The sequence below is a fragment of the Salmo trutta genome, chromosome 1, assembly GCF_901001165.1.
Source record: "Salmo trutta chromosome 1, fSalTru1.1, whole genome shotgun sequence".
Classification (NCBI taxonomy): domain Eukaryota; kingdom Metazoa; phylum Chordata; class Actinopteri; order Salmoniformes; family Salmonidae; genus Salmo; species Salmo trutta.
Window position 1 is genome coordinate 51,106,373 of NC_042957.1, and position 22,366 is coordinate 51,128,738.

Consider the following 22,366-nt stretch of genomic DNA (forward strand, 5'->3'; position numbering starts at 1 on the left):
ATCCCCATACTGTATTTATTTATTTATTTATTTATCTTGCTCCTTTGCACCCCAATATCTCTACTTGCACATTCATCTTCTGCACATCAATCACTCCAGTGTTTAATTTGGATATTGTAATTACTTCGCCACCATGGCCCATTTATTGCCTTACCTCCCTTATCTTACCTCAGTTGCACTCACTGTAGACTTTTTCTACTGTATTATTGACTGTATGTTTGTTTATTCCATGTGTAACTCTGTGTTGTTGTGTGTCGAGCTGCTTTGCTTTATTCTTGGCCAGGTCGCAGTTGTAAATGAGAACTTGTTCTCAACTAGCCTACCTGGTTAAATAAAGGTGAAATAAAAAAATCATAATAATAATTTTCCCTCGTCATGATGCCATCTATTTTATGAAGTACACCAGTCCCTCCTGCAGCAAAGCACCCCACAACATGATGCTGCCAACCCCATGCTTTACGGTTGGGATGGTGTTCTTCGGCTTGCAAGCATCCCCCTTTTTCCTCCAAACATAAGGATGGTAATTATGGCCAAACAGTTCTATTTTTGTTTCATCAGACCAGAAGACATTTCTCCAGAAAGTACGATCTTTGGCCCCATGTGCAGTTGCAAACCGTAGTCTGGCTTTTTTATGGCGGTTTTGGAGCAGTGGCTTCTTCCTTGCTGAGCGACCTTTCAGGTTATGTCGATATAGGACTCGTTTAACTGTGGATATAGATACCTGTTGTACCTGTTTCCTCCAGCATCTTCACACGGTCCTTTGCTGTTGTCCTGGGATTGATTTGCACTTTTCGCACTAAAGTACGTTCATCTCTAGGAGACAGAATACGTCTCCTTCCTAAGCAGTATGACAGCTGCGTGGTCCCATGGTGTTTATACTTGCGTAATATTGTTTGTACAGATGAACATGGTACCTTCAGGCATTTGGAAATTGCTCCCAAGGATGAACCAGACTTGCAGAGGTCTACAATTTTTTTTCTGAGGTCTTGGCTGATTTCTTTTGATTTTCCCATGATGTCAAGCAAAGAGGCACTGAGTTTGAAGGTAGGCCTTGGAATACATCCACAGGTACACCTCCAATTGACTCAAATTATGTCAATTAGCCTATGAGAAGCTTCTAAAGCATTGACATCATTTTCTGGAATTTTTTCAATCTTTTTAAAGGCACAGTCATCTTAGTGTAAACTTTTGACCCACTGGAATTGTGATACAGTGATTTATAAATGAAATAATCTGCCTGTAAACAATTGTTGGATAAATTACTTGTGTCATGCACAAAGTAGATGTCTTAACCAACTTGCCAAAACAGTAGTTTGTTAACAAGATATTTGTGGAGTGGTTGAGAAACGAGTTTTAATGACTCCAACCTACGTGTATGTCAACTTCTGACTTCAACTGTATGTAGTGCATATGTTACCTATGTGAGGTAGCAAAAGAGATGCTGCATCACTCTGGGCAGTGCACTGTACCTTTTGGAGTGTGTGTATGTTTGTGTGTGCTTGCCTGCATGTGTGGCTTGCTTGGCGAGATGGGTTTATGCTAAATAATGATGCACATTTCTGTACGGGCTCCAGGTGTGAGACTAATTGTATCTTATTTTCCACATGAAGACATTAACACTCAAACCACTTTGCCTTTTAGCATTTATGCCTCTGCTAGAGAACATTGTCAGCTGTCACTATTAGCATACGCATCAGATTCATCTACTGTGTTGTCAACCTAAATAAATACCATTAAAAAAAACATATGGAATGAATGTAGTCATGTCTTAAGAATATTTTGTTTATTTAGAAAAAGTTCTATATATATTTTGAAGTACGTAAACGGCATGTAGGAATATGTTTTATACTACAAATGAATATGCTACTGCAACACCTAGGCCTTGCCTATTTTTGCTTCTCTTCAAATAAAAACATTACAATGTAATGCATTTGATAGTTTTTTTGTAGATTTGACTAGTACTAGAGTTATAGTAAGTAATACAGTCCAGTTACAGCTTGTTTTGACAAAGTAGAAACAAAAAAGAGATTATCAACCAGCAAGGCACACAGGTCAAATGATTTACCTTAAAGGTAAGCCTAAGCACCAACATTTTATAAATAGCCCAGAGCATAAACAATTGTATGCATAAACAACAAGTAGAGTAGCGTTATAGTAAGTAATACAGTCCAGTTACAGCTTTTTTTGACACAGTAGAAATGAAAAGGAGGCGCAGGTCAAATGCGCTCTTGACGCTCTTCCTTACCCAAACCGTGCCATCCCTCCAAGACTCCTTGCTCACGGTGCTGGTTGGGATCACCGTCTCACTTGGCCCTGTTCTGCTTTTTCTCCGGCGAGGCTCAGACATCGGAGGCAGAGGCTCGCAGTCGGATTGTCATGAGCAACATCGATTTCAGGCTCAATATTTACATTTACATTTAAGTAATTTAGCAGACGCTCTTATCCAGAGCGACTTACAAATTGGTGCATTCACCTTATGATATCCAGTGGAACAACCACTTTACAATAGTGCATCTAAATCTTTTAGGGGGGGGTTAGAAAGATTACTTTATCCTATCCCAGGTATTCCTTAAAGAGGTGGGGTTTCAGGTGTCTCCGGAAGGTGGTGATTGACTCCGCTGTCCTGGCGTCGTGAGGGAGCTTGTTCCACCATTGGGGTGCCAGAGCAGCGAACAGTTTTGACTGGGCTGAGCGGGAACTGTGCTTCCTCAGAGGTAGGGAGGCGAGCAGGCCAGAGGTGGATGAACGCAGTGCCCTTGTTTGGGTGTAGGGCCTGATCAGAGCCTGAAGGTACGGAGGTGCCGTTCCCCTCACAGCTCCGTAGGCAAGCACCATGGACTTGTAGCGGATGCGAGCTTCAACTGGAAGCCAGTGGAGAGAGCGGAGGAGCGGGGTGACGTGAGAGAACTTGGGAAGGTTGAACACCAGACGGGCTGCGGCGTTCTGGATGAGTTGTAGGGGTTTAATGGCACAGGCAGGGAGCCCAGCCAACAGCGAGTTGCAGTAATCCAGACGGGAGATGACAAGTGCCTGGACTAGGACCTGCGCCGCTTCCTGTGTGAGGCAGGGTCGTACTCTGCGAATGTTGTAGAGCATGAGCATACAGGATCGGGTCACCGCCTTGATGTTAGTGGAGAACGACAGGGTGTTGTCCAGGGTCACGCCAAGGTTCTTAGCACTCTGGGAGGAGGACACAAGGGAGTTGTCAACCATGATGGTGAGATCATGGAACGGGCAGTCCTTCCCCGGGAGGAAGAGCAGCTCCGTCTTGCCGAGGTTCAGCTTGAGGTGGTGATCCGTCATCCACACTGATATGTCTGCCAGACATGCAGAGATGCGATTCGCCACCTGGTTATCAGAAGGGGGAAAGGAGAAGATTAATTGTGTGTCGTCTGTGTAGCAATGATAGGAGAGACCATGTGAGGATATGACAGAGCCAAGTGACTTGGTGTATAGTGAGAATAGGAGAGGGCCTAGAACAGAGCCCTGGGGGACACCAGTGGTGAGAGCACGTGGTGCGGAGACAGATTCTCGCCACGCCACCTGGTAGGAGCGACCTGTCAGGTAGGACGCAATCCAAGCGTGGGCCGCGCCGTAGATGCCCAGCTCGGAGAGGGTGGAGAGGAGGATCTGATGGTTCACAGTATCAAAGGCAGCAGATAGGTCTAGAAGGATGAGAGCAGAGGAGAGAGAGTTAGCTTTAGCAGTGCGGAGAGCCTCCGTGACACAGAGAAGAGCAGTCTCAGTTGAATGCCCAGTCTTGAAACCTGACTGATTAGGATCAAGAAGGTCATTCTGAGAGAGATAGCAGGAGAGCTGGCCAAGGACGGCACGTTCAAGAGTTTTGGAGAGAAAAGAAAGAAGGGATACTGGTCTGTAGTTGTTGACATCGGAGGGATCGAGTGTAGGTTTTTTCAGAAGGGGTGCAACTCTCGCTCTCTTGAAGACGGAAGGGATGTAGCCAGCGGTCAAGGATGAGTTGATGAGCGAGGTGAGGTAGGGGAGAAGGTCACCGGAAATGGTCTGGAGAAGAGAGGAGGGGATAGGGTCAAGTGGGCAGGTTGTTGGGCGGCCGGCCGTCACGAGACGCAAGATTTCATCTGGAGAGAGGGGGGAGAAAGAGGTCAAAGCACAGCGTAGGGCAGTGTGAGCAGGACCAGCGATGTCGTTTGACTTAGCAAACGAGGGTCGGATGTCATCAACCTTCTTTTCAAAATGGTTGACGAAGTCATCCGCAGAGAGGGAGGAGGGGGGGGAGGGGGAGGAGGATTCAGGAGGGAGGAGAAGGTAGCAAAGAGCTTCCTAGGGTTAGAGGCAGATGCTTGGAATTTTGAGTGGTAGAAAGTGGCTTTAGCAGCAGAGACAGAAGAGGAAAATGTAGAGAGGAGGGAGTGAAAGGATGCCAGGTCCGCAGGGAGGCGAGTTTTCCTCCATTTCCGCTCGGCTGCCCGGAGCCCTGTTCTGTGAGCTCGCAGTGAGTCGTCGAGCCACGGCGCAGGAGGGGAGGACCGAGCCGGCCTGGAGGATAGGGGACAGAGAAAATCAAAGGATGCAGAAAGGGAGGAGAGGAGGGTTGAGGAGGCAGAATCAGGAGATAGGTTGGAGAAGGTTTGAGCAGAGGGAAGAGATGATAGGATGGAAGAGGAGAGAGTAGCGGGAGAGAGAGAGCGAAGGTTGGGACGGCGCAATACCATCCGAGTAGGGGCAGAGTGAGAAGTGTTGGATGAGAGCGAGAGGGAAAAGGATACAAGGTAGTGGTCGGAGACTTGGAGGGGAGTTGCAATGAGATTAGTGGAAGAACAGCATCTAGTAAAGATGAGGTCAAGCGTATTGCCTGCCTTGTGAGTAGGGGGGGAAGGTGAAAGGGTGAGGTCAAAAGAGGAGAGGAGTGGAAAGAAGGAGGCAGAGAGGAATGAGTCAAAGGTAGACGTGGGGAGGTTAAAGTCACCCAGAACTGTGAGAGGTGAGCCATCCTCAGGAAAGGAACTTATCAAGGCGTCAAGCTCATTGATGAACTCTCCAAGGGAACCTGGAGGGCGATAAATGATAAGGATGTTAAGCTTGAAAGGGCTGGTAACTATGACAGCATGGAATTCAAATGAGGAGATAGACAGATGGGTCAGGGGAGAAAGAGAGAATGTCCACTTGGGAGAGATGAGGATTCCAGTGCCACCACCCCGCTGGCCCGATGCTCTAGGGGTATGCGAGAACACGTGGGCAGACGAGGAGAGAGCAGTAGGAGTAGCAGTGTTATCTGTGGTAATCCATGTTTCCGTCAGCGCCAGGAAGTCTAGGGACTGGAGGGTAGCATAGGCTGAGATGAACTCAGCCTTGTTGGCCGCAGACCGGCAGTTCCAGAGGCTGCCGGAGACCTGGAACTCCACGTGGGTCGTGCGCGCTGGGACCACCAGGTTAGAGTGGCAGTGGCCACGCGGTGTGAAGCGTTTGTATGGCCTGTGCAGAGGGGAGAGAACAGGGATAGACAGACACATAGTTGACAAGCTACAGAAGAGGCTACGCTAATGCAAAGGAGATTGGAATGACAAGTGGACTACACGTCTCGAATGTTCAGAAAGTTAAGCTTACGTTGCGAAAATCTTATTGACTAAAATGACGAAAATGCTAGCTAACTAACACTAACACTACACTGATCAAGTCGTTCCGTTGTAATGTGATAGTTTCTACAGTGCTGCTAGTCGGTAGAGGTTGGCTATTATACAAAAGCAACTTTGTAGCTAGCTAACATAACACTAATCAAGACGTTCCTTTGTAATGTATTTAGTTTCTACAATGCTGCTCGTCGGTAATAGTTGGCTAGGTATGGAACAATGGCGTCGCGGGGGACGGAAATAGCTGGCTAGCCAACCTCGATAATTACTAAACTACACAATTATCAAGCTATGACAAAGACAACTATGTAGCTAGCTAGCTAACACTGCACTAGTCAAATCGTTCCGTTGTAATGTATTAGTATCTACAGCGCTGCTAGTCGGTAACGGTTGGCTAGCTAGCAAACCCACTAGCTAGCAGTGGGTTTGATGACTAGGTGTGTTGACTAAGTCTGGAGTCAGGACAAGGCGTCGCGTCGCGGCTGGCTAGCTAGCCTCGATAATTACTCTAAACTACACAATTATCTTAGATACAAAGACGGCAAAGCCAACTATAACAATATCCGATCCTCCATCTGACTCCAGCTCATCTCAATTGTGCAGCATTTTGCATTGCTGTCAATGCGTTCATTCGTTTGGTTCGGTTTGCCATTGTGAACTTTACAGCTTATACTTACTGTCTGACTTGTCTCTCACCGAGGGGAGATTATATTATTTCCAGCCTTTCATAGTAAAATAATTAGACCGTCCACAAATAAATATTTGTGAAAATATAAAAACAGATAGTAAATGATATTTGTTGTATTTCATTTCTCGTACTATAAAAACATGAGTGTTATACCTTTGATACATTTTATTTGTAGATTCGATTAGTACTAGAGTTAAAGTAATTAATACAGACCAGTTACAGCTTCTTCTGACAAAGTAGAAACAAAAAATAATTGTATTTTTCCCAGTGTAGAGGAGGATCAGGATGCAGAGCAGGATGCACTGTGGCCACAATTCTTACACTGTTGTTCTAAATTCATTCGCCCTCTTCATCCTCCTCTTCATCCTCATCATTCAGTTCATTCAAATTCAGTCATGAAGTCATGTGCGCGATGATCAGTTTCTATCTGGTTGCTATCACCCATTCATCCATTGACATCATTAATTCAGTTAGAAAAGAGAGAGACACGTCAGCACCTGAGCATCAACTCTTTCTGCCACATTTGTTTTGGCCCGTTAGGGTAAAAAAAGTAAATAGCCTCTTAATAGTTTTCTGCTTGTGAATTGAAAATTATGACAACCAAACAGGACATTGCTTTTTTTTGCTCATTTTTTTCTATTTAAAAAAATGTAACGTCAGTGGCCGTTGGCCTATGGCGGTTCTCGTGTTAAACATTAGGTATTGGGAAATGGAAAATAAAACCAACTCTTCATAGAAAATTACTTCTCAGCAAACCTTATCACGTGAATACCAATGAGTGCTGACGTTTCTAACGCTCAGTGAAATGTAATGGTCCAGCAGCAGGGTAGACGTCATAGCATTATTATGGCATTATCCTCCTTCTGATAGAGGTCACGACCTCTCAGACTGGGGGTGGAATAGCAGCCTTTCATAGACCACTGTTCTCATGGCAGGTAGTCAGAGTAGCAGTGTGTACGAGAAAATAAGGCTGTTGAGTGGTACTGTAGATAGGACAAAATGCCTTTTAGTCAGAAAGTTTCAGACGCACACATATCATACCCCTGAAAAATGCTAACCTCCCGTTACTTTAATGGTGAGAGGTTAGCATGTCTTGGGAGTATGATATAGTGTCTAACTTTCTCACTCATCATTGTTCCGATTCATTCAGGACTATCCATAATCATGGTAGCATCCACATTAATGTAGAAGTGTTTAGAAACATATTCTTTTTTACAATAAAAGTGAGTACATAATTACACAATACATTATTTACAATTAATTTCTATTGGGCACAAAATAATCTGAAACAAAACCAAAACAAACAGATATGGATGAAAATACCCTCTAATTAATGCTGACAGTCTGCACTTTAACCTCAGCCATTGTATCTTTTCAAATCCAAAGTGCTGGAGTACAGAGCCAAAACAACAACAAATGTGTCACTGTCCCAATACTTTTGGAGCTCACTGTATCTACAGAGGGGGTTAGGCGAGGCAATGATTTTGGTCAGTTTGCTGCTCTTTTGGCTTCCCTATGCTGTCTGTGGAATAATGCCAAGTGATGTGTCAATTAGCTGACTTTTGAGGGCTGCAAACAGACATGGCGATGGATACCTTTTTCAAGGAGCATGTTGTAAAACTGGACAGGAGTTCAATCCGGCATAAATTGCTTCCGCACCCGTTCTGCTTGATATCCACTCCGACTGCTTGTCTTCTTCTTTTCCCATCATCTGTGCTCTGTCGTGGTCTCAGTGTTGGGATATGTGAAGCGAGAGATGATGAAGGGGTGTAGGAACAGCAGCTGGACCTCCATAGAGGTCTATGGTGTCACGGTTTGACATCATCTGTACACTCAAATTATCCCAGTACCACAGCTGAGCACGGAGAGCTTTCAACACTCAACGCTTGATCTTTGATAAGATGACTTGTTCTATATTCCCTCTCTTCTTTTGTCTTTTTCCCCATACAGAGAGAAGAGGAGTGGAGCGGAGCCTGGAGTAAGGAATGGTGGCTGCTCTCCAATTCTATGTGCTGTTTCATTAACACCCATACAAGAGGCTTGAGATGCATCAAACAAGTTATTAAAGTGAGGATCGCGGGAAAATATCATGGAAGAAAGTGTTGGCAAACTTGCCACTGAGTGTGCCAGTGAAAAGCCTTCATTGAATTGAGTACATGACCATGATCAGTAAAGACAAATGGCCCTCCTCCCAGCTGTGGTAAAGAGGAGTCAGGCTGCCTCTGGAAAACATCTGTGCCCCAAGCGCCAACCAATCCATAGCTATCCCAGGTAAACACAAACACTCTAGATGGATGGATGGACGTGACATACTGTATGAGTATTTGGTCATGGATGTAAACCGCTGCACATGAGTAAATGTACGTACATGTGGGCCAGGGGAGATAAGCATGCCTGGGCAGATACAGGCCAATGAGGCCGTGCTGGACAAGAAGGATTACCACTAGAGGTATGTATTGAAACTGGAGATTACAGCTAGAGCTACAGTATACAGATGTAGGATCTTAATTTGAGCCAGTTTGCTATAGCAGGAACATAATCCTGCAGCAACAGGAAATGTGAATTATTATGTGGATTACAATGAATGGAATTTTTGTATGGGTTGATAGAACTTTCTCCTGCAACAGGGTGATCAAAATAAGATCCAACATCTGTATGATGCCTCCTGCTGTTGAACTATGCATGCAGCCTGGGAAGAATGGATCTGTTGGGGATACATATTAAAACATGTAATCATGAGGAATGTTCAACCATGAATGCTAAGTGAAGGCATCCTTGTAATCTCCAAGGTTCAGCAACCCCTTTAATAAATGGTGTTTACATGTATACACCAATAAATCATGCAATCCTTGAGGTTTTACACTTTTCATTCATATTTAACATTCAGAGGTAAACCCCAATTTAGTTTAAAGAATGTAGCATACTACAATGGGCTTTATCATAAACCAAAAACCCCTGTTGAAAGGAGTGGTTTTTAAACCGTCATAATAAAGTTTAGTCCTAGAACTGTGATGTTTGGCCTTTAAATGAATCTATCATTTCTGTGTTCCATTGAAAATTCAGCTCCTCATATTAGAAGCTGACATTTGTCCCGGGGGAAATGGTCAGCAGAACTAAGGCTCTCCTTCCCTTTCTAAGGCTCTCCTTTCCCGATGCTTCAAACCATACAAGATGAAAGATGGGTCAGAATCTTAGGGGACCAGCTCTGGACCGTGCAGATGTGTGGACTTGACTAATATTCATTACCTTTTACAAAATTGATCCCGATGCTGAATTCTGATGAGAAGATTCTGTTGAACATTAGATCTCTGATATTTTTGAATTTAGAATTTTAGTTAGGATGCATGACCTAAACATCGTAATGTATGTTTTACGTGTTAAAAAGGAATCGGTTTGCATAATGCACACCCACACAAGATCCCCACAAACGTGACCCTATAGTATATCATCATTCATTTCATGCTATGAAATTAGTTCATTAAATTCTGATTGATGACGCACAGTCACATAACTGAGTTTCACCTTCACAGACGTAAATTATGTTTGAAGAGATGCCTTGAGGGAACAGACTGGATTGATCAACACTTCTGGACACCATTCATTTAACAGAGTTGAACAGAGGCAATTTAAACTTTGGAAAAATGTCAGTCTGGTGTAGTCTGTCTTAACTGGACTCTTTCCACACATTCATGTCCATTATCCTTGGATTTGGAGTGAAGAAGGTTGTTTTTCCAATGTGAAGTATATTCACAGGGCTCCTGAGTGGCATAGCCGTCTAAGGCACTGTCTCTGAGTGCTAGAGGAGTTACTACAGACCCTGGTTTGATTCCAGGCTGTATCACAACCGGCGCCACACAATTGACCCAGCGTCGTCCGGGTTAGGGTTTGGCCGGGGTAAATAAACAGGAGGGTACTACCCCTTGTAAAATCATAATTAAAAAACATTTATTAATCAATTAAAAAAACTATTTTTTCACAAAAGTAGTGCATTGGGCCTTTACTAGTCCTGTATTAGAGGAACGATATAGCCATCTGTAGCGCGGGCAAATATATATATATTTTTAGATCAAACTGACAGCTTGTAAAACACCACTGTTTCTGTATTGTAATCTGTGTTTTCACTGATATCACCACTTGTCGGAGTCAAGTCCACACTCCATCCATATTTCATCTATCTTGCCTGTGAGCCAGTAATGTTGATGGATGACTTGTTTTCACAAGCAGGATAGACCGTGTCGCACCGTTGAATTATTGACGTGTCGCAAGGTGAAATATAAACTTGACTGAGAGGAGCATAGTAACAACGCTCCCAGACTCAACATCTCTGTCACACCCTGACTGAAGTCACCATTTTATCCTCCTCTATTTTGTTTCTCTTTCACTTACCATTACCTCAATGTGTCAGCCACACACAACCTCATTTCCATATCAAGGAACTGCAGACCCGTTGTGCTGCAGAATTATAGGACTTGCTTGTGAAATTACAAGCCCATTATATGTGATTCAAATTGGCTCATGTGCAAGAGATGTCTCTTCTTCTGATGACTGTAATTTAGGCCATCTGGGTGGAGATCAGATCAGGTTGACTTCACAGCTCAATCACAGTTCCCTTTCAAATGTAATTGTGATTTTCAAATGGTTCTGTCAACTTAGTCATAGAATGTCAATATCAACCGCAATTTACAGTGTGAAGGTAATTTTCTAATCTCAGTTGGGATGATAACAATTATGCGTACCTTATTTCATGGCCACCGAGGTGCTGTGTAGAAGTACAAACGCTCTATCAAAGCAGTTAATTGTATTTGACTCTAACATGACTTTTGCTCTAAACCACTACACAGGAGTATCAAATATATTAAATCTCATGTGAATTAATTAATTACATGTTGTCAGCAAAACAACTTCCAGACTGTGAAAACCCTCGGTATTGACATGCATCCAATCAACAGTAATTCCTGTCTCAGTAGTAATTTCTCCGGCAAAGTTTGTAATGGGTGAATGTTTTCTTGCTGTGCTGACTTGAGCAGAATCAGTATGCCCAAAGGGATGTGGACGTGGTTCCATCTGTACGTATGCATCCGCAGCGCAGCCTGAACCACAGTCAGCTTCCTCAGCCAGACCTCCAGGCGAAGCAGCGAAGGCAATGATGGGCTTGAGTGTTAATCCTACCTTATCCCCAGGACAACGCTTCCCAGGTGCCAGAACCCAATACCGACAGGCACTTCAATCAAGGATTTTGTCTTTCGTTCTCTCTCTCTCTCTATCTGTCTCTCCTTCAATTATTTTGTCTGTGTCAGTTGTTCCTCTACGATTTTATGGTGTATTAAGTTTTTGCATGGCCCCATGCTGAGTTTCTATTCTTCCTCCTCCCATCTCAGTGCGCTTCACCAAGTTTTAGAGCAACAAAAGCTTAAAGGCATGAAATGCTGTCTCTATTCATCCTGGCTTATGTCCCTGGTATTTTCACTTTGAAGAATTACTGCCTCATCTTGGACACACTATGAAGCTCCATTTTTTATTCTCATCCCGCTGTCTGCATTAGCTGACCTTTCAGGGTTCTAACACCGGGACAATGGACCTGTCTTGTCTGGCAGTCTGCAGTATTCAGAGATCAGGACTGGATGGCGGCACTTCCAATTCAGCCTCCGAAACCAGGCCCGGAATTCATGCCTCGTGACAGATTTTATTAATGCAGGAAGACGTTGATGGATTAGCCTTCCTTTGAGGTGCAGACACATCCTTTTCAATGACAGACTATAAATAGTTGCCTGTGAATTTGGAATATAAAATGTGTGCTTGTGACATTTTAATGTTTTTCTTTCTCGCTTCACATCTCTATTGCTGAGATACTGTATTTAAACAGGAAACAAGTCCTTTGGAAACTTAAGAGCCATCTAACTAATATCCTAACTCTAACCTTCAAATGTAATAACAAGGCAATACAATAATCTATTCTTATGACTTAAACAAAAATTGTATATGAAGCCGTTGTGGGAGGCTTATTCTCCCTGATCTATTTGCCCTGGAGGCGGGTGCTACTGATCATGCTGTCTGGGGTCTGGATCCTCTTTCATCTACTGTACGTTCATCACGATCAGAACAATCCATTTCCTATTCACTGTTTCTTTCATTTCTCCACGATGCTACAATAAGGAATTTAATAAGGCTTCTCTTTTTCAGAATTGTTCATGTCCAAAGGTTGAATATTTTTTGTTTGACCTTTTCTCAGATAGTCATCAAATAATCCAAGTTGTCCGAATGACAACATCAACATCATGACAACACATGAGTCAGACATCTTTCTGCTCGTAACAATTGGTTTGCTTTATATTGCGTTTGTCACACGCAGAGAATGAACAACTCTTCAGATGGGTTTTTTTCTGCTCAGTTTCAGTGAGCCAAATGCCTGAAAGAGTCTTGTACAGATGTTTGCTGAGAAACCCAATCCGTTTAAAAGCAGACAGAAACATTGGCTCGCTTGATGCCCCAGTTTTCCAAGACCTCAAAGATATCTTTAAGAGGATTGACCATAACATGCAACACCAAACCTGGCTCTTTCATATAAACCTGTTTAATTCAATAAGAGGAATAATAAAATGAATATAATGACATTAGTGTATCTTGAGAGATGATCGTCATCATGCATTACCTGTCAACAACTTGACCATACAGTTGTGATGTATTATGAAGGGGTAGGCACATGATAGTATTGAGTACATCAACTGGGGAAACAAGCAGAGCATCTGAAATGTGTCCTACTTCACATTATTTTGACAACATTTACTCTTCACAGTAACTCTGTCTCATCAAACCCAGAAGATTGCTCAAAGAGGAACTTTTACCAATTTTTGTCCTCTTCAATAGCTGCCATACTGCTGTAATTACACACTATTAAGCAATGAGGCAATCTGGATTGCAAAGCAAATTAACAGGTTTTCAAACCAATATCCATGTGCTGATACACCGACAAGCTGTTCTTTGAGCTCTGTGCGTGAACCCACTTTGGAAAATATCAAATGTGTGTGTGAAGATTTTTCTGTGAGCTTGTTTTCTGTAGATGCAAGCAGTATTACTGCATATGGTGACACTTGTGCTTCAAGGTTGCAACTTGGGATCCACTGTAATAAGGCAAAAACATTTCCAAAGACCATGGCAAATAGTCCTAATACATAGAGAGCTCATTATTTGGCATAGCCTGTCTTGGAGATGGTCTCAGCCCACTGTGCTACTTACTGTATACGGAAGCAGACTAACAAGCAGAAACCTCATGTGTTCACACTAATATGTAGCCGCAGGGCTAATTCAGGGCTATGTATTCCAGCAGTACAGTCGGCTCCTCTGTGCCAGGAAGCATCTCTTCATCTGTACACCTTTAACTAAGAGAGGGAGCTGGGAGACTTTACAGATTGTGGATGAAGAGCAACATCTCTAGTAACTCAGTGATTTGGTTGATCCTTTTATTTGATGTCAATGAGCAGTGAGACTTATTAAGAATGACAATCGCTAATGGATTGGGAGTGCCTTTGGACACGGTTTGACATATCTTATACACGTTCCTTATTCAGTCGGGTGTAATACGTCCAAACATATTGGTGTGTCAAAATCACCCGTGTTTTGTGTTTCCTCCTTTTCCCTGTGGTGTTCTCCATCCATGGAGACCAGACCAGAGTAATGAGCTCCAGAGAGAATTCAACGTGAGTTAAATGCCAATCATCTTGAATATTAATACACAACCAGAACAAATATTTGAGGTCTATTGTGAATGGAACGCCTGTCATCATCCTGTTCTTCACTCAATGATTTCCTGTACAGTTGATCTAACTCTTACATGCTGACCACACCGCTTGCGTTGCTCGCGTGCATGAGCATTGCAAAATAAATGTACACATACATGTTATTCAATCATTGCACCCACACTGCTCGCACACGCCAACGAGCGTCTGCGTTGCCAGGCGCTAAAAAGGAAGTTGCTTCTATTTGTGGCGCAGAACGGGCTGCAAGTCCTACCTCTCTTTGGTATAGTCAGTTTGTTTTGGCTGCGAATGTTCCTGCCTGTCATTGTGATTCGGTCAAGGGGTAGTCAATCTCTGAATTGATATTTTAGGAGGCTGACAGCGAAGTCAGTGCAGAGTTGTGTCTATCTTCCATGAAGCTGAGGTAGGGACAGGGTCTGAAGTGCCTCAGTATAACTGGAGTATCCTCCTAGGATGGTGCAGCATGCTCTCTTCTGAATACGCTCCAGGTCTTCAGACTGGGCCTGGGTCAGTGAGCTGTGCCAAGCAGGAGCGGTATCCTCCAAGGTGGGGCGTATGTAGCCGGTGTAAATGCTCACTAGGTCTTCCTATGGCACATGGAACCTTTTAAGGCAGCGAGGGAGAACCTTTTCTGTTGCTCTTGGTTACCATAATAGCAATCTGGGCCCAGATTCACAAAACCTTCTTAAGAAGAAATGCATTCTTAACTGACATTTTTTCCTTAACTATAGATTTAAGAAGAAAGTTAAGCAAAGTTGCTATTTCTCAAAAAAGTTATTGGAAATTTTCTTGCACTATTTCTGATGTTTCTCCTTAAGCAAAAAGTTAAGAAAACATTAGATTCTTGAAAATAAAGTTATTGGAAATGTTCTTACTTCCAAGATAGCTAAACCCTTGTCTTAAACTCAGGGCAGTGAGAGAAAAAGCTCATAAAAGCAATTGAACATGTTTTATTCACTCACAAACTTAATCTGAAAGTTTCAGTATTGATTATTTTAAACCCAAGAACATGTTTTAGAACAGTAATCTTAGTTAGAAATATGCCAACCGGATTTCCATTGCTAGCTAGATAGCTAGCTAAAACAGTTGCCTAGCTTAAGAAGATTTGTAAGAAGATATTTGAGAAGTTCGTAAGAAAATCATAAAATCTTAAGATGTTGTTGAGGAATTGCACTTACAATTGCACTCACTTTTTTTTAAGAAGCTTTTTAAGTTTTTGAGTAAGAAGTGTTTTGTGAATCTGGGCCCTGCTCGCACCATTGTGAGTCCTTCTGTACCGTTACCACACTATCACACAATTTGAGATCCTGGCCCTTGATCCGGAGAGGGCACAGGACAGGTGGGTTAATAGGACTTTGCACTTGGCAGGGTTCAGTGACATTCTGCTTGCATGAACCCACATGTTGAAGTTGTTCAGGGCCCGGCTGCAGTGGGCTGATGTTTCCTGTTATACACGTGCGGAGCAGATTTAGATTGTCAACATATTTCCATCTACTGTTGACATCCTGGGCTGCGCTGTCAATGACCGCAAGGAAGATGAAAGAGCCCAGAAGAGTTCCTTGAGCCATACCTCCTGCCGGCTCCTGCCAGCCTGAGAGGCTGTCTTGGTAGTGTACCTGTTGTTTGCAGCCGGTCACAAACTGCAGAGCCATGCTATGAGGGCAGGTCTGACACTCAGTTGGATTAGGCGTTCAACGGCGATGGTGTGGCCGATTTTGTCAAAGGCTTTGAAGAAGTCAGTGGGGATGAACGTGGTTATGGTGGATGGGATGTCTGATTTCTTGTAAACCACAGTCCAGGAGGCATAGGTAGATGATCTTTCTGGGGTCTATGTTGGGTGTCATGTCTTCCTTCATCCAGCTCTCAGCAACTTTTGATAGTTGTGGTGTCAGGGATATTGGCCGTAGCTGGTTGAGTGAAGGATGGTGGGCCTCAAGGATGGGCACGACCATGGCTTCTTTCCACTGGGAGGGGAATTCACTTTGCTGGAATGAAAAATTGAGGATGTTACAGATTAATTGACTTAACTCGCAGGCAAATTCTCATAGGATCCGCTGTGGCACACCGTTGGGGCCGAGGGCTTTGTTGGCTTTGATCACATGCAGATTTTCATACACCTCCCAGGGTTTGATTTCAGGGAGAGGCTGCAGCGCAGGTAGGAAGGGTGGGAGGGTTATTGTGTCGAGGGGGGTTAGTGATTGGCTGACTTGTTGTTCATTTCATTTGCTATTCCAATTTTTTGTTTTGATCATAGCCAGGAATATTGATTTTCAGAGAGACCTTGTCATAAGTTTCGCCTTCTGAGGAAGAAGAAATATTGGACCAATACGCAGCGTGGTAAGTGTCCATACTTATACTTTTTATTTAAATGTGAACACTGAAACAAAACAAGAAAACAAACGACAGTCCTGTAAGGTAACCTAACTATACATGGAGACAACCACCCACAAACACAAGAGAAAATAAACCCACTTAAATATTACCTCCAATTAAAGGCAACGAAGAACAGCTGCCTTCAATTGAAGGCCAAACCAAAACCCTGAACATAGAAATAGAAATACTAGAAAATCAAACAGAAATACATAACATAGAACTAACCCAAAAAACCCAACAACACAAAACAAACACACCCCTGCCACGTCCTGACCAACTACAATAACAAAATGACCCCTTTACTGGTCAGGACGTGACAGACCTCTTTCATTCCAGCCATGGTTTGCACCTGTCTGTGCCATTGTTTTGTCTTCTCTTTTTTAAGACAAGCAATCTGGTTAAAATAAAATGTTTTGCGTGACGGATGGCTTTCTGAAGTTTGTTCCTGTAGAATCTGGAAAGTGTAGAATTCTTTCCACGGCCATATTCCTTTTGACGACGAGTGATTTAATCTATTTTTTTGCAGTAGGTGTTTTATCTTTCATTAGTCGGTACAATTTTCAGTCATTTGTGTTGGCAGATATTGATTTCATAGTAACATGACATAATACAGACATACGACATACAACATTGTGAGCATTAACCTTGTATAAGCTAGACCATGACACTGTCATTTTCATTATTGCTCTATATAGTAGTGGAGCGCTGAAAGAGATGTGGGCTCAGTATATGACGTACAGTGGGAAGGGTATGTAGGTCTACAGCCCACATCGAAACCTCAGTAGAGAGCCTCAATGGGAGATTTAGTGTAGCTAATGGCATGGTACTGTGCTGGTAATGTGACACTGTGCTGGTAATGTTAACTGTGTTTCTCATCAGGACACCAATGTTTTTCCTTTGTTGCTACAGAGGTGATTCCATGACTATGTTGAAATAATTTTGCAACATTTAGTCATAGGCTACGAATACCACATTTTTCTTATATCTGTTAGTCCTGTTAAAATTTCTACACTCCAATTTCCAACATAAAAATGTATAATCTAGTTTAGGCTACATTATGGACCAAAACTGACCGTTCGACAGGAGACTAAAGTTCATATTCCATAATTATGAGTCATAATCTCAAGCTTTCAACTACTGCACTTCTTTCCATGATATTGTCAAATCACTGGGGTTTGTGATCAGCAGCATTGAAGGCAGCTACTGATGGTCTGAAGAATTCTGCCTCGGTCTCCTTGTTCTGCACATTCAGAAAGCAGGGCGGGCTAGTGCAGAGGGACGTTGTCATGGTAACAGATGAAAAACAGCCATGGATGACCATGAGTGACGAAGGCCTGCCAGTAGGATGGTTTGTATTGTGGAAGTTGTTTCATGACCTGATTTCATACCGCACTGCATCACGTTGAGAATTTCCACAAACACATGCCAATAAAAAGTAGCGAGAGTGCTAAATCAAGATTATAGTATAGCACTGAAGTACACAACTCAGTGTTTTAATACTGCTTCTAACTCCCATTCAAATGTATGTAATCAAGGCTGACGTTTGACGTTTCTGTGTTGCATTTGTCAAATAAATTCAGACAGTGTTTGGGTGGAGGAAGACTAACGATGAGCATAACTTTGAAATAAAATAATGCTGTTGTTTTTCTCTGCATAACCTCTTACTTCACCCTGTCTTGGGCTTGTATTTGATGAAGCCCAGAATAGCTCCTCAAGTAGCCTTTTCACTAAAACGACACAAATACTGGGCCGTAGTTGAAATGAAACATCATAGCTTTGTCCTTATCATAGTCAGAGTTTGTCAATCTGACCTAGATTTTCTTTGAAACGGCTCATTTCATTCCCTGTGCTGTTGTCTCTTTCGGGTATTCCAGTTCAAACAAGCCAAGAGAAGATACAGCAAGGTTTATTCCATACACACAAATGATCTGATGGTTATTCACAATGGACCGATTTCAGACTCCATATGCAGTAGCTACTGTTTCTATTGTTGTTGTGGACAACACTGGGATTCACTGTCATTTGCATGTAGCCTCATCACTATGAGGAAAGGATGTGAAAAATATTTGAGCAAAGTCTTAAAGCGGACCGAGCCACAACATTTTCAAAGCGGCAGCTGGGAGGATTCCATTTGGATTCTGTTTCCAAACAGGAGGGATGCATGGGAATGTGTGTCGATGAGTTTGTGTGCACATCTTTGATGAGCAGGGAGCTTGTGAATAATACCTCGTAAACGTGTGACACAGTGGGATATTCTACAGTAGTAGAACTAGATTCAGAAGGAGTATCAAAACACATTGTCTTCCGTAATTAATTAATCTTTATTTAACGAGGCAAGTCAGTTAAGAACACATTTTTATTTTCAATGACAGCCTAGGAACAGTGGGTTAACTGCCTTGTTCAGGGGCAGAATGACAGATTTTTTACCTTGTCAGCTCAGAGATTCGATCTTGAAACCTTTCAGTTACTAGTCCAACACGCTAACCACTAGGCTACCTGCCGGATTAATACTTTTACCCAGGGTATTTGGATGCTTTCATTCAAGAAGCTCATTGTTGTCATTACATTGTGATGATGCAGCTACTGTGGAGCTGTTGTCCTCAGCATGCACAGGATTATAGTTGAGTGTCTGCTGTGCCGTGAGAGGGAAGTGGGACTCACAGAGAGCTCTCATTACCCTGACTCCAGAGAGCTAGACTGAAGCAAACCCCTGATTGGGGCATAATAACATGGTCAGCAGGCAACATTCTTTGTCAAGGGGTCAAATGAGGCTCAGGCTGATAAACTAATGGGACCTCTTTTCCATCGTCCGTATTATTAAAAAGACATTGATTTATTCAAGTACAAAAGGCCTTTGTTGTGATTTGTGAGCTTTTCAGTGCCAGTCATGATGAATGCATGTGTTATCAGAGGGGTTAGGTTAAATGCAGGGGACACATTTCAGTTGAATGCATTCGGTTGTACACCTGACTGGGTATCCCCCGTTCCCTTACTTTCTTTCTTGCTCTAATACATAGTCACAACTCAGAATAAAGGCTTGAAACAACCAGACTGAATATATTGACAGCATTGAATCATTTTGTTTTTTCTTTGTAAAGTAGTCAAGGGATACAGTGCACAGACTGTATGGGTAAAATCACTGGGGAAGCCAAGCCAGGGGAAAAAGCCATATTACAACCTATGTGTTGTGATAATTGTGTTGTTTGTTCTATAACCTGTTAGTTCATATGCCTTGCCACCGTGACATATACTGTAGGTCTAAAGGCCGATACATTAACAAGACACACTGGCAGAAGAAATTCAACCATGCTTTTGTTTCATCACCAAACCGGAGAGCAACATCTGTCCGGTGAAGTCCACAAAGCATATTGCATGGAGCAAACAGTTACATGACCTACAGCATGGTCAATCAAGTTAATATTTAAGACATATTTGGATTAATAAACCAATATTGATTTAGAATGTTATTTTATTTTATTTAACCTTTATTAAACTAGGCAAGTCAATTAAGAACAAATTGTTATTTACAATGACGGCCTACCAAGAGGCAAAAGGCCGGAGAGTTACCACAAGTCGCAAAGAAATTGGAGCTATCTCTACTATTGCAGCACCATTTCAACTTCAACATTTTAACATTAATCAAGCACCTATGCTTTGTCTAATACAGTGACAACTAAGATACCAAAAACAATTTAGTCCAACGTAAGCTAAATATCATGTGTCTGTCCATGGCACTGACTCCTCATCTCTTTCATGTTGCCGAAACGTTCTATGACGCTGTCATAGAGTACACACTTTTGGTTTTTGTTGTCCTAGGCTACCTGGCTAAAATGCTTGCTTGCTAGCCTAACTTCCTTTCATGGGCAACGATTAGACAACTAGTTAACATTAGCCTTCTACATCTAGCTACATATTGAACTTCCATCCCCTCAGGCCAGAGGCACAATGTATGAATCTATGATTGGATCAGAATCGCCTTTATAATCAATGGCCTGTACGGAGAATTAAGTAAAACCACAAGACTAAATCCCTATCTCCGTCCATCACTAATTTAGGAAAGGGACAATTTTAGCTAGCTAGCTAGCCACAGGAGGACAATAACACAACGAGATGCAACAATTCAAGTGTTTTTCTGTCAATGACGTTTGCCTTGATGTGATGTGATTGGTGTGAAGCCAAATCCAAACTGGCTTCTCATTACACTTTTTTTTGGTGTGCCAGGACCGTACACAGTTGAGCTCACTCAGTTTAGCTCAACGCGGATTGGATATATATATATATATATATATATATATATATAGGGAGGGAGGCCAAATGCTCGCTGGCTTCCCTTGCATTCGATGCTACGGGCTGCAAAAATATCATACTATTTTTGACCAGACAGCATCAGATAGATGGGCTGCACATACAGAGACAGAGTGGCGCTGTTTCACTTGCTTGGATGCTTTCTCCGGTGAGATACATCAGCCTCTTGCGAATTTAAGAAAAATTATGAAACACAAGACAAATGATTTTATGTGTTCATTTCTTTTTTTAATTGGTAATTGTTATTGGGGAACCCGTGAATACAAACCACTGCACAGACATACAGTACATGTGATATGCAGATACTTTTTGGGAGGTGAAACTAGGCAGTAAAGCAATACAAAACAAACACATACAAACGACGACATACAGTAAAGCATATTCCATCAATCAACTCCTGTGTTTTGACGTAAAAGTGGCCAAAACAAGGTCGACAAAAGCCCTATAAATTGCTACACTTACTAATCTTGGTGACATCGAGGTCAGATTTTGCCGTAGAGAGAGCTGTGGGGCAATGATGCGCGGCAGCAGACACTCAGCAGAAGCCATTCAGATTGTCACCTGGGGCCCATGTAGCTCACAACCTCCCTGTATGGTGAACATGTTAGGAGCTACCTCAGACGACTGACAACAAATACATGCTACATCATTGGATGTCTTATGTCGAATGTATGTCCTAATATGTGCACCGTACGGCAGAACAACAGGGATGCAAGGAGCCTGATATCCTCCAGGTCGGTCTGCTTCATAGAGCCACAGATTAAACGGGTCTCTGGTGGACCATCAGACTCATTCGGACCAGGATGAGAGTTCACTTCTACCCTAAAAGTGTGAGGCTTTAGAGGAACTAATGAACCCCCTGTTTGTCTGTTGGGAGTAAACAGAAACATGTCTTGTTTTTTAAAGTGGTGTGGCTGCAGTGCATCCAGTCTGCCTGTTTCGTTTCACCTCTCTCTATCCTCCTCGTCCTCTTTCTCTCTCCCCAGTGGAATCCTGAAGTTCGCCAAACAAATACTTCTGCAATTTTTCCTCACCTACCTGCACACCCTGTAGTGAAGGGAAATGGTGTGGTTTTGTAAGAGTATGATGGGTAGAGAGCAAGTCCCTCCCAACAGCTGGAAGTCTGATCAGGCCTTTGGATGTGACTGGTTCAGAGCAAATAATGATAGAATCTATTGTTCAGAAATAAAGAGACTTTGAAGGGTTTATTGCAAAATGCAGAAATCAGCTGTCTCATTATTGCACCAGACCTACAGGGATTTTATGATTGAAATGAGCAGCTCATTCATTGATGACAGAGAATCATCAAACACCGTCAAAAATGTTGGAAATTAATGAAAGGGAAAAACTGCTGTGATGTACTCGATGTCGCTAATGCTCTACAGAGTTGGAGTTGGTTTATAATACAGTCAGGAGGGAAGTCATCTGATTAAAACATAGCTTTTCTTTGAAAGTTACAGCTGAGAAACTGGAGCAGGTCTTTCTAAATAAATATTTAAGCTCCAATCCCTTACATCTCCGAGACATCGTCCCTGTAAGAAGCCTCATTTGCTATTTGCTGATTTACCCAGCGTTTGTATCCCTGTCGATAGGCTTTTTCCTTTTACCAGAAAGACAGCTGCAGGTGCTTATTTTAG

At 42.7% G+C, this 22,366-nt stretch overlaps 1 long non-coding RNA gene across 1 annotated transcript in view; it reads left to right on the forward strand.

Moving 5' to 3' along the window:
• The window catches only part of LOC115198824 (uncharacterized), a 166,166-nt gene extending 156,642 nt beyond the window's left edge, over positions 1–9,524 (forward strand). Inside the window, exons 3-4 of the long non-coding RNA XR_003879301.1 lie at positions 8,248–8,746; positions 9,436–9,524. This is a non-coding gene — a long non-coding RNA (uncharacterized LOC115198824). The remainder of the gene's footprint in view (positions 1–8,247; positions 8,747–9,435) is intronic.
• The last annotated feature ends 12,842 nt before the right edge of the window (positions 9,525–22,366 follow it).